The following is a 12,052-nucleotide window of genomic DNA, read 5'->3' as shown; positions in this document are numbered from 1 at the left end:
TTAGAGAGTTTGATAATTTTTGGAGTGAACTAGTTATATTATTATTGGTTCTTGGTGTGGTCTGGACTATTGATATAGTAGTTAATTGAGTTAATGTTATTGAAGTTCAATAAGAGGTATTTGTGACAAAGTTGAGTGGTCTATTTTATATGTCTTGGTAGTTGATTTGAGTTTAATATTTTGTACTTGTATTATGCTTTCCTTGTTTACTTGATTGCTTGTTTAAGTGAATCTGTGAAGGAAAGACAAATTGAATGGATAATTTTAATGTTACATGGTTTTTTCTTGTTTAAAAATTATTGGTTGAGTGTTCACATTTGTTGAGTTGACTTATCACCCTACCACTACATAGTGATTTTTTACTGATACTACCCTGTGTTCTTCTTTTTGTTGAGCGTAGCGCATGTTCTAGCAGCTCATATGAGACCTCATCTGTTGGTAGTGACCGATTTATCTGTTGAGCATTCATGAATCTTTCCCTCATTACATCCTTGTCCACTTGTTTTTGACAGAAACTGTTTTAGTTTATTTCTAGTTTTCTGGGTTGTACCCATGAAATCTCTTGCTTATATATTATGGTAGGGTGACCTTCAAATTCTGGAGGGCGTTTTTCGACTTTAATATTATTCTTCACTATTTTGGTTTTAAACTATTTTATATATTGGTTATTAATATTGAATTGCTTCATTCCTATTAAAAATGACTAAGTGTTGATAGTGGTTGTTTGGGTTTGATGATTCCCCCATAGAACGGTAAGTGTGGGTGCCTCTCACAATGGAATTTGGGTTGTGAGTTTCAGAAGGGACATCTTTTTTCAAGTAAGAAGGCCTAGTTGGGCCGTGTCTTATTAAAGCAAAAACAACAATATTTAAACGACCTGGTCCAAAAGTGGTCAAGGCCCATAAAAACCACAATGAAGACAAAACCATAACTAATGAATCTAAAAAGGGGAGTTTAGAAGGCAAAATGAATTAAGTGAAAGTGGAAGTGGTCCAAGAGATGCTGATTAGAGATCACCACCTATTCGGGGAGCTGTGAAAACGGTGGAGGGAAACTTTGATGTTCTCTAACTCCTCGGAAATAAATTAAACTTCTTCAAGGTATCTATCGATCCTCAAGAAATCCTCCATTCTAGAGGTTTGTTTTTCTTTATTGCTAAATAAATAAATCTTTGTCATCTACGAAGTTCTATATTAAGTCTCTTGGGTTGATTTCCTATTTAGATGTCTCCAAGCTCTCACCAGACGCATCAAAATTTGCTACCAAATGAAGAAACTTCAAGGTTAACTCATAAACTTCATCCATTTGTGGTAAAATTTCCTTTTCACCCATCAAGATCTCAACAAACTTTGTATTGCAAACCCAATATGACATTTCTCCTTATGTGTTTCTTCTAACAAAATGACCGTCAAAGGAGAATAATACCGTACATTTAGAAAGAAATCTATTAGAAAAAGCATCAATTTGGTTTTGCACCTGCTAACTCTACTGATTTTTAATTGGTACTGTAGTTTTCATTTGTGATTGATGAACTCCGTATCTTGTTTTAAGGAGACTATACTTTAGATTTTCCCCTTTGTATTACTTTTCTTGTATCTTTAACCTGGCTCTCTATTCTTGTATGTAGTATGTCTTAGATTTGGTATCTAATGCTTATCATTGTTCACTATGCTTCTTGCGTGTAGTGGTACTTTCTGAAAATTATTAAATTTTAGTGTACCTGCAAAATTAAAAACCATGTTAGCTAAAAAGTCCACCAGTTTATTTCCTTCTCTCAGTTTGTGAGCAATCTATACTTGACCCTTATTACTCCAGAAATTGATCTTGTTCTCTTCCATCCTTATGATTCGAGGTATTCCCAATATGCTTTCAAGTATATTTACCCTGGCCTGTAAATCAATTTCAATTAAGAATGGTGTTCTGTGTTGTGTAAGACAATGTTAAACAACATCTTATATTACTACATCATCTTATATTACTATAACTTCTGCATAGATGCCAATAGTAACCCCTATCTTCCTTGCCCCTGCATATAGTAGATCTCTATTCTAATCCCTAATGGAGAAAACTACAACAATCCCTTCTAGATTGCCTCTATGGGCGTTATCCGTATTGCACTTATACCACCTCCTCAAAGTCCTCTCCTATCTCACCAATTGGTACCTTATGTCGGTTTTGTAACCCTTTAAATACAATACTAATTGAGGAAATTGAGCTGGGATCTCTCTTAGCCATGATCGTCGTAGCTTAACTAGGTTAAGTAGATTTATGTTTATCTCATAGATCACTTTCCCTGTATTCATAGTGCCCCCATATCCAATCACATTTCTCCTCTTCCATAGCTTCCGAAAAATAAAGCCAGGGGTTTCTTGAAAGGTTGGTTTTAGTTTTGCCTTACATTGCACATTCCCACCATTTCAAAACTTCTTATTGGACATGGATGAAAGGACCTGGAATACCCGCTGCATCATTTTAATGTTTCCATATGATTTTGCAAAATCTCATGTGATAAATAAATGCACCACTCTCTTCCTTTGGCTACTCATAATATCTGTACCTTGATACCACTTCAATATTGGACCTGGATAAAAGGTCCTGGAATACCTGCATCAGTGTAGTATTCTGATATCGACCTCGCAAAATCTACCATGATAAATAATTGCTCCATTGTCTCTTTCTCTGGCTACTTACAACTTCAAAACCTTGACACCACTTCAATCTTCATTCTTAGAATATCATCCACATGCATCTTGTGTTTCCACATTCTCCATTAGAATGATATTCTAAATGGAACTCCTTTGTCCACATATTTGCTAGTTGTTCACTTTCTTGAGCTTTTTGTTTAAAATGTTCCATGAACTTCCAACTATAAATCTGTTGGAACTTGTCTCTATCCACCATAGTTGGTCCTTAGTTTCTGAGACATAATCTAGATGCAAATTATGCTATACATGATCAACCAATGAGGTTGGCAGAAATTGTTTCAATATTGGAGTATCCTATATTGATAAGCTTAGATCTTCTCACCCATTATCCTTGGGAAGTCTAGATGAGTTATTTTTTGTGCACCTAACATTGTCTAATTATTTCCCAAAAATATGTTAATCCATTCTTTAGTTCCCATCAAATTTTGTCATTTGAAGCTTTCGTGGGCTCCAACATCTTTTTATTTAAATTTGAGAACCACTTTTCCACTAGATCGTTGTTATTTTAACCTTTTTAGTGATCGTTTGGTGTGAGGTACTAAAACATATAATCCCGGGATAAAATAATAGTTCCGGGATAAATTTTTTGATGCATTATTTGGTTGCCAATATTCGGGATAACTTATCCTGGTACTAATAAATAGTACCGGGATAAGTTATCCCACACATGTGGTGGGATAGCAATCCCAACACAATTTATCCTTAGGATAAACTACAAAATGAAAAAATAACCCCTAAATTCTTTGATTATCACTTTATAAATATTATTTTACTTTTTTTTAAAAATAAAATATAAGGTATTTGTATAACGAGATAGGTTAGATTTAAATGCGAATGAATATGAAACTTATCATATGAAGTTCAAATTTTAGATGAGATGCAAAAATAAATTACAAAATTTTGTGTATAATAATTTGTTGTTTCTACACAATTTTTTCATCGTTTTTATTTACTTTTTCTACCAATTTACTCAAATATTTTTATCTAAAAATCTCCAAAAAAATAAATCTAACTACTACACGATTCATCGTTATATATGTTTTGGGGAAAGTAAAAAATTCAGACTTACAAATAAAGAGCAAAATCATATGAATCAAATAAATAATTTTTTATGTTGAGTAATGGAGAATCTAGCTAGCTATTATTTTAAAACTTTTTTCAAAACTATAGCTAATAACGTTTTTTCAAATGATTTTACTGATATACTATATATTACTTTACTTTACTACTATATATAAGAGAGAATGTGAGATTTTAGTAGTCCTCACATTAATTTTTTTTTAATCACTACAAATTTTTATTTATTTTGATAAATTTGAACAATTATATGAGCTTATTAAATGCTACAAAAGTGATGAGTAATGGAAAAATGATAGTGACACCATAAAAACTATTTATACAATCAAGTTCAAAATTGATGCAAAGATTTATCGTCTTTCTATTTTGTAGAAATGTTTATTAATCGTACTTTAGATTTTCATTTTTCCTAACAAATTTATCATGGACATAAATTTTCATTTTTCCTAATAAATTTATCATGGACAAGTTATTAAAGTATGTTGACATTCCCTTTCTAACATAATACATGCTTAATTTTATTAAATAAAAAAATATTTTTATGTTTAGCTAAAAATATTTGAAAATTTATTTCTTAAAAATATACAATTTGACTCTCCAAATATTAATGATACTAAATAATGAAAAATGAGAGTAATTCTTTTTCACATTTTTTGATGATGAGATTTTTTGATAAAAAATGAGATTATCAATATTTTATGGAATTTAGAACAAAATAAGTAATTTAACATGAAATATTAGAGCTTTATAAACATTTAAGAAATATCAACATAAGTTTCTTAACATATTTTTAAGAAAAAGAAACTAATAAAGTTAAAAAAAATTAGTAACTTTTTAATTTCTTTTGTATGATTTAATATGAAGGAAAATAATTAAGCTAAATACTGTGAAGGGTATTTTAGTAAACAAACAATATATTTTTACAAACAATGCACTACATATTATTTTTAGTACCACAAACCAAACAACCACTAAAAAATAATACCAGGACAACTAATCCCAGCATAACTAATCCTGGTATAACTTGTTTTTAAACCAAACGATCCCTTACAGTATTTGTTCCATATAAAGTTAGATTAGAGTGTTGGCGTGGTCTTGAATATGCACCATAGTTTATCAAATAAATCTTTAGAGATATCATATAGTGACCTGAAATCTCAACCTCCTTTCTTTAGAATACATATTTTTGTCAAAGAAACCCAATGTCCGTTTCTTCTTTCTTTCTTATTGCTCCAAAAGAATCTACCAATTTTTTTTGTAAATTTCATTGATTGTGTACTTGGTTGGTACCACTGTTGAAAGCAGGTATTTGGACTTTTTAGTACAATTCCAATTAGAACTACCTTTCCTCCATATGATAGTAGTTTATTTTTCCAGATTTGAAGATTGTGCTTCACTTTCTTTATTAGCTTGTTGGGTTCCAGCCTGATTCTTGTTATGCTCATGTTTTGATGATTGACAAACTTCATCACTGAAATCTGGTCCATGCTCGTCCTTTGGTTTGGGATTTAGTTATTGACAGCGCCCAAGCGCACACGCAAGTGTACGTGGTCTACCAAGTAGTAAAGTGGTCTTTAAGAAAGCCGAATATTGATCCCACAGGGACTTGTGTTAAACAACTATCTAATTCTAGTTTAACGATTGAGAAAAAGTAAACAAGAAGGTTTTAGAATTGAAAACTCAAAAGAAACTAAACTAATGCGGAAAAGTAATGACTTAGGACAATCAATGGATAGAAGCCCAGGGTTAAGGCTTACGAACAATCATAGTACGTTATTGAACTTCATTCGTTAAATCGCTTGTCTTGGTTGTTGATTCGTAGGGTTAATCGCATGATCATGGTCTCCCGACCTCTAACCGTTTTCCTAATTTGGACATTACAACTACATCGTTGAGCGGGGATGCAATAATCCAACTAAGTGATTGAAAACTATCATCCTATATGTGAATCAAGTAAGACTTTTAAGTACATCCCTGTCCTAGATGCTAATTTGGATTCCTTATTTTATAAAAGAATACAAATCATACTTTGTTTATTTCCATGTTCTATCTTTCTATTCCCCCTCCCGTGATCACAAGGACGACAATTAATATATTCTAAGGGTAACTAATCCTTAAAATAGTTTAACCAAGGATAAACAAGCAACCATAATGATAAGCAACTCAAACAAGCTTAATTCAAAACGAAAGTATTCATGATCTTGGCCTTAACCCTGGAAAGAGAGTTTAGCTTTTAGTGAAAATATTCATCATCCAATCCCTTGGATTGATGATACAAACCTTAAAGAAAACTAAATTAAAGAATGATAAAACCTAAAAAGAAGTTGTGGTAGCCTCCAATATCTTCCAAGGACGTCCAAAAGTGATTAAAAACGTGTACAATGATGTATTTATAGCAAAATGGTAAGCCAAAGCCGTATTGGACAAGGATTTAGCGTGCAGTCCAGACCTGGAATACAGCACGAATCGCGGGCTCCATTGCACCGGGATAGGGGGCGCGTTGCAGGCTCATCGCGGGGACACACTGTTTTGGGTCCCTTTTGAAGCTTTTGGTGTATGGCACGCGCCAAAAGACCTTTCCACTTGCCCTCACTCTTCCTGGACATTCTAGGTGTCCAAATTGAGTCCACTTGATTTGTGTATTGTGCTTCTATTGATCCATTCCAAGCCTTTTGAGTTGTTTCCACTTGATTTAAAGCTTGTATATCCTTTATATATAATCATAATCCATTCACCAAGCATCCTATAGCATTAAACACAACAATTTAGAGCTCGAAATAACACAACATCCAAGACGGTGAACAAGAAACACAAGCTAAGACTAGGCTTGCCCCCATTGATTTTAACTTATTGTTTTGACTTTTGTCTTGATCCTATTGACCCTTAAACATTAGCAACAAGTTGTTTCACATATAAATACACAATAACAACCTTAGGAACTCATTAAACACGTTAGAACCCAACACGATAGACAAGACAAACACCTAGCTCAAGCTAGTCACACTAGTTTTCTCGGTTGAATTCTAAATGATCAATTTGAATCAAAACTCATGTGAAAACACTATTAAACATTGTAAATACATACATGGACACTTAGATGCATATTTCTATCATTATCAACATATTAAGCACATGAATCATCCTCAAAACAAGGCTAAAAAGGCTAGAATAGCAACGCTAGAATGCATAAATTCATCCAACATCACCATCCCACACTTAAAGCCTTGTTCGTCCTTGAACAACCCTTAACTATAAGCATTATGAGCTGGAAAGACTCCACACTTCTACTACAAGCAAGACATTCAAGCTAGCACTACAATTGTTACACAGAATGGAAGTTTACAAAACTAAGCATGTTATACGCAATTGAAAGCTCAAGAATCCTACTTCAAAACATCCTAACCTCAAGAATGGACTCCACAAGTGGCAAACTCATGCTAATTGCTCAATCAAAGACATCACAAGAATCACTCATATTTACCAAACATGTGCCCCTCACCACAAGAGAATTACCCATAATCACTCACAATAATGCAAATTATCACAATGGCTTGTATAATCGAGTAGTATGTGCTATGTGCTAGTTGCTTGTATATTATGAATAAACAATTATTGGGGGTCCCATATAGATGAGATGGTGAGCATCTATGCAGGTACCAGTGTTTATTATTGGCTTTAAAGTAATAACATAAGCATCTTGACTGTTCTCTCTACTTGTTGGCATTTTATGGTAAATTGTGTTGATAAATGACTTATTAATCATGAGTTAATTGATAGTGAGTATCTACTTGAGGGTTGAATCATGTTTAAGGGAATTGGATGGAATAGTTAGGGTTTAGTAACTACTTTGGATATAAGGAGATTTGGGTTAGTAACTATTTAAGTTATAAAAGAGATTATGGCTATAAACGAGTAAGTTAAAAAGAGGAATTCTTGCAGAATTGCTTTGTAATGTGAGCAAAAGTGAGATCTTGAACATGCTTGTTGATGAGTATATTTCCCCTTTTCAGCATTTGTGTCTAATGTGTCATAATTGAAAAAGGTAGGAAACTTATTGTGTAAGCATGCTATGGATTGAGTGAATTCTCTATGTTTATATTATTTTGATTGATTATCAATGTTGTGATGCCCCTGTGGGGCTTATATAAACCTTATGGAGATTATTATCATTGTAATACTTGAGTGGAGTCTTATATAATTTTTTTCTTACTTAGAGAGCTTATTATCATTGTGATGCTTGAGTGGGGGTTTGTGTTGACCTTACTGGTGTGTTATATCATTCCTTTACTATTTTAGTGCCTGTGTTGAGGGATTGTATTGTGATTTAGTGAGATTTGAGTTACTTGGATTCATTTATACATTGTTGAGATGATTATTATGCATTGTTGATTTTTCTATGATCTTGCATACTCATTCATCACTCACTTTCATAGAACTGGTACTACCATAGAAATTGGATTCTTTGTAAAGAAAAATGAACCATTTTATAAAATGCCTTAGTCAAGGAATGTGACAACAAGATCGATTGATGTGAGATTGTGTGATGACTTGACCAAGGAAAGTTCAGAAAAAATAAAATATTGTGATTAGTATATAGGTTGTGAATCCCCTATGGGTCCTTTCTTGAAGCTTAGGCTTTGAAGGTGTATACAGGTTGTATTTTGGCCATTGCGTTTCATCTCCATATCACTACATTACGTGACATTTTCTCTTGGGTGATATTGCGGTTGAGATACTATTATATGTTGTATATTGGTTATGGCTTGATCAATTGAGACTATTACGTCACCTCCATTGGGTGCGTGATATGTATTTCCCCATCTTATCCTGGATTGCTGGTTGGTCATGGTGAGTGGATAAAATATACTATATTGGTGAAATTCTCTCCTAATGTGGCCTATTACTATTACTGTTACTATTACTATTAAACATTTTCATGTCTGCCTTAATTGAACTGATTGGGCTACATTGTTAATTGTTGTTATCTACTAGAATAGGCTGGGGTTTTTCTAAGTGTATGTTTATCTAGGGTAATCTTGGATGATTGGTATGGTGGTTATCACCATCACTTTGGATTAGAGTCAGTTGTCGATGATACTTGCTGAGTACACATGATTCATATTCACGCTTGATTTTAATTTTTGCACATACATACAGGTATTGAGTGAGTAGCTAAACATTGATTGCGGCTCCCAATGTCAGATTTTCCAGAGATGAGGTAGCGACAGTCAGATCTCAAAGCGTACCCAGATTTTCTCTTTTTATCATTTGCTTATTTGCATTGGAGGATTAGGGCCTGTTCGGGTCGCTAATGTAGGGAGGTAATTGGTGGGGGTGTATTCCTGGTATGATTCCGTATTCAATGTTCTGTTCCGTGTTCCGTGTTCTATGTTTGTTACGAATCTGTGTGCTTTCCTCTGCTTTATATTCCTGCATTCCTGCTTTACTCTGTTTTATATTCCTTATGGCTGCAGTATCTATGTTATGTCATCTGCTTCTGTGCTGTACTATGTGTTTGTTTGATATCTCGTAACTTGAGCCGGGGGTCTTTCGGAAACAGCCTTTCTACTTCATCAGAGGTAGAGGTATGGACTGCGTACATCTTACCCCCCCCCAGACCCCACAAAGTGGGAATACACTGGGTTTGTTGTTGTTGTTGTTGCTTATTTGCATTGGAGACACTTCAGACTATTTCATTATATTTGGTATTATAGGCCTATACTAGTGACAATAAGACTTGGGGTGTTGTGTTGAGATTATACCTATTTTATATCATTTGGGGATTATTTCCATTCTTACTTCTTCCACTTTTGTTTTACTTTGATTATTGTGTTTAGGTTGGGATACACTTACATGTATCGGAGGGTATGACCGGTGCCATCATAGTCCCTATTTTTGGGTTATGATAGGTTGGTATTTGAGCCCAGGTTCGTTGGTCTCACAAGTACCATCTGCGTCTAGTAGAGTCTTGTGGATTGGTGTGGAGATGTCCAATATCCATCTTCGAGAGGCTATAGGACTTTAGGAAAAATCTACTTCTTCATTCTGTTTGATGCGTTCATAGGTTAATGTGACTTGAAATCCTCTTATTCACTCTCTCAAGGATGGTAAAGGCACTTTCTTCTTTGGCTAGAGACTTAGAGCCCATGCCTTTAGTGCACAGTTGGGGCAAAGGTCAAGATAAAGGTCGAACTATAGCATCCGAACCAGCTAGAGGTCAGGTTGGGGTTACCTCTTCAAGATCAGAAGTTTCTCATTATGGTGGGTCTGTTGGGACAGAGGGGTTTATCCCAACACATATACCACCTATTTTCATGTCCTCTCAAAAAATTCTGCCCTAGTCTAGAACATATAAGGAACTTATGTAAACTTGTCCTGGAAATTTGAGGTCCTTGCTCAAAATTCTACCTAGTTGCACACTTCTACGTGATCTGCAAACTTGATTTGTGAGAGACATTATCTTGTAGAACTTTTGAGGTCCTCTTAAAATTTATGCCTTTGTTTTCATTAGAAATAAAGGAAAAGCTTTTGGGGAACATGACTGAGTCGGTGTGGCACCTTAGTATCCCATTATAGTCATAATCAAGTCAAATATAGTTCTAACGAATACAATTAGAGATTGGAAATTTAACCAAAATCGTGACCAAAGACGACATAGGCTACTTATGCATCTCATTCTCAAGAATTCAAATCATATAGTTTATGTTGTAATTAAAAGTGTAATAATAATGGAAAGAAGGTGAAATATGCATTTATAAAAGTAGAAAATCAATAACTTTAAATTCAAACTTCTTTCTAGTTTTGTGCAGATTTGTTTTTAACCTTTGATAGGGAATACATTTAAAAGACCCTATATGAAATGCCTTGATTTCACTCTTAAGCAACAAATATGTTAGCATTTGGAGAAGCCTTCTCAATTGTGATCAACTTGTTGTGGATCATCTTTTTGATCTTATGTTTGAGGGTAGAAATACTCTCTATATCGTTTCAACCTACTAAATGATAAGCACATCATTGGTCAGCCTGTAAAATTTTCCAAAGGATTGGCTGGTCTTCCTTCTATAAGATAAAGCATACCTGTTGCATTTAATCTTTCATAAATTGAGTTTGGGATTCCATCAATGGTCTGAGTACTTTGGGAGGCTTCTTAAAATTTGAACCAACAGTTTTTTTTGGATAACTTGGTCTTTTGATATTACCTTTTTTAGAGGCCAGTACATATGAGGAGCTTTGACATTAAACACTTCTAATTTCATTCCTTTTGACACTTCCATAGCACCATTTAGGCTATTCTCAATAGTATGCTGTGTAGTGATCTTCCTAGACTTAATGGCATCCTCCAAAGCTCCCCCACTTTGAAGAAATCAAAGAATTTTTATCCTATAAAAGAAGGAATCCTATCATAATAGGATTGTTGAACCTTGATAAAAGTAGTGGTCAATTCATCTTCACTATTAAGAGGTTGAACTCTTGCAGCTACTGCTCTCTAACGGACAACATATTCATGAAAAAATCTCCATGGACATTTTTATGTTTTTCAAGTAATCGTTCAGGGACCACCTCAACATTAAATTGAAATCTTTCCACAAATGCTTTGGACATAAGCCTCTATGTAATCCATTTGCGCAGATTATGAGATATATATAATTTTAAAGCTTCCACTCTAAAACTTTGGCAAAACAACCACATCAATAGTACCTTATTTCTGCCTAACCCATTGAGTTTGTCACAATAAACTCATAGATGAGATATAAGATTCCAACGTTGTCGGAGGTATCAAACTTTGGTCCTTTTTAACTCTCAAGTAGATTTAGATCTGGATGTACGCAAAATTTCTCAAACCTTAATCCTATAAAATATTTTACTGATTGGATGTGTCCATAAATTGGGAAATAACCTCTTTTATTGTGGTTATCCTTTGCTCACGTTCTTCCTCTCTTTCTTTTCGTCTTCTCTCTTTTTCATCTTAATGGTCTAGTTTGGTTTGAACTGAAGGAGTATCTTTTAAGGTGTGGATTATTGAAGGCATGAATGGATGATGGTATGTTTGTTTGCGGGGTGGTTTTGAAAATTAGGATGATTTGGATAAGTAGGGACTGGAGTTTGATATGATGATACGATATTGTGGTAGATTAGTAACTGAGTTTGGTATGAATGTATGGCATTTTGGCATGTAGGTAGTAGATCTTGTATGGCAGTATGGTATATTTATAGTGACTAGCATTTGGCTTTTGATCTTGATCTTGCTCGAGTCGTAGGTAGGGTAATAT

General features: G+C 34.0%; 1 long non-coding RNA gene across 2 annotated transcripts; it reads left to right on the top strand.

The window, feature by feature from the left end:
* The first annotated feature begins 729 nt into the window (after positions 1–729).
* Positions 730–9,075, top strand: LOC107838871. Of its 2 annotated transcripts, none has more exons than XR_001664825.2 (3): positions 730–1,137; positions 1,224–1,310; positions 8,940–9,069. It is a non-coding gene; the product is annotated as an uncharacterized LOC107838871 (long non-coding RNA). The 2 variants fall into 2 exon arrangements; XR_001664824.2 differs by having other exon boundaries at positions 940–1,137; positions 1,224–1,282; positions 8,940–9,075.
* The last annotated feature ends 2,977 nt before the right edge of the window (positions 9,076–12,052 follow it).

The sequence above is a fragment of the Capsicum annuum genome, chromosome 8 (genome assembly GCF_002878395.1).
Source record: "Capsicum annuum cultivar UCD-10X-F1 chromosome 8, UCD10Xv1.1, whole genome shotgun sequence".
In the NCBI taxonomy this organism is placed as follows: Eukaryota; Viridiplantae; Streptophyta; class Magnoliopsida; order Solanales; family Solanaceae; genus Capsicum; species Capsicum annuum.
This window is presented reverse-complemented; position numbering and strand designations above follow the sequence as displayed.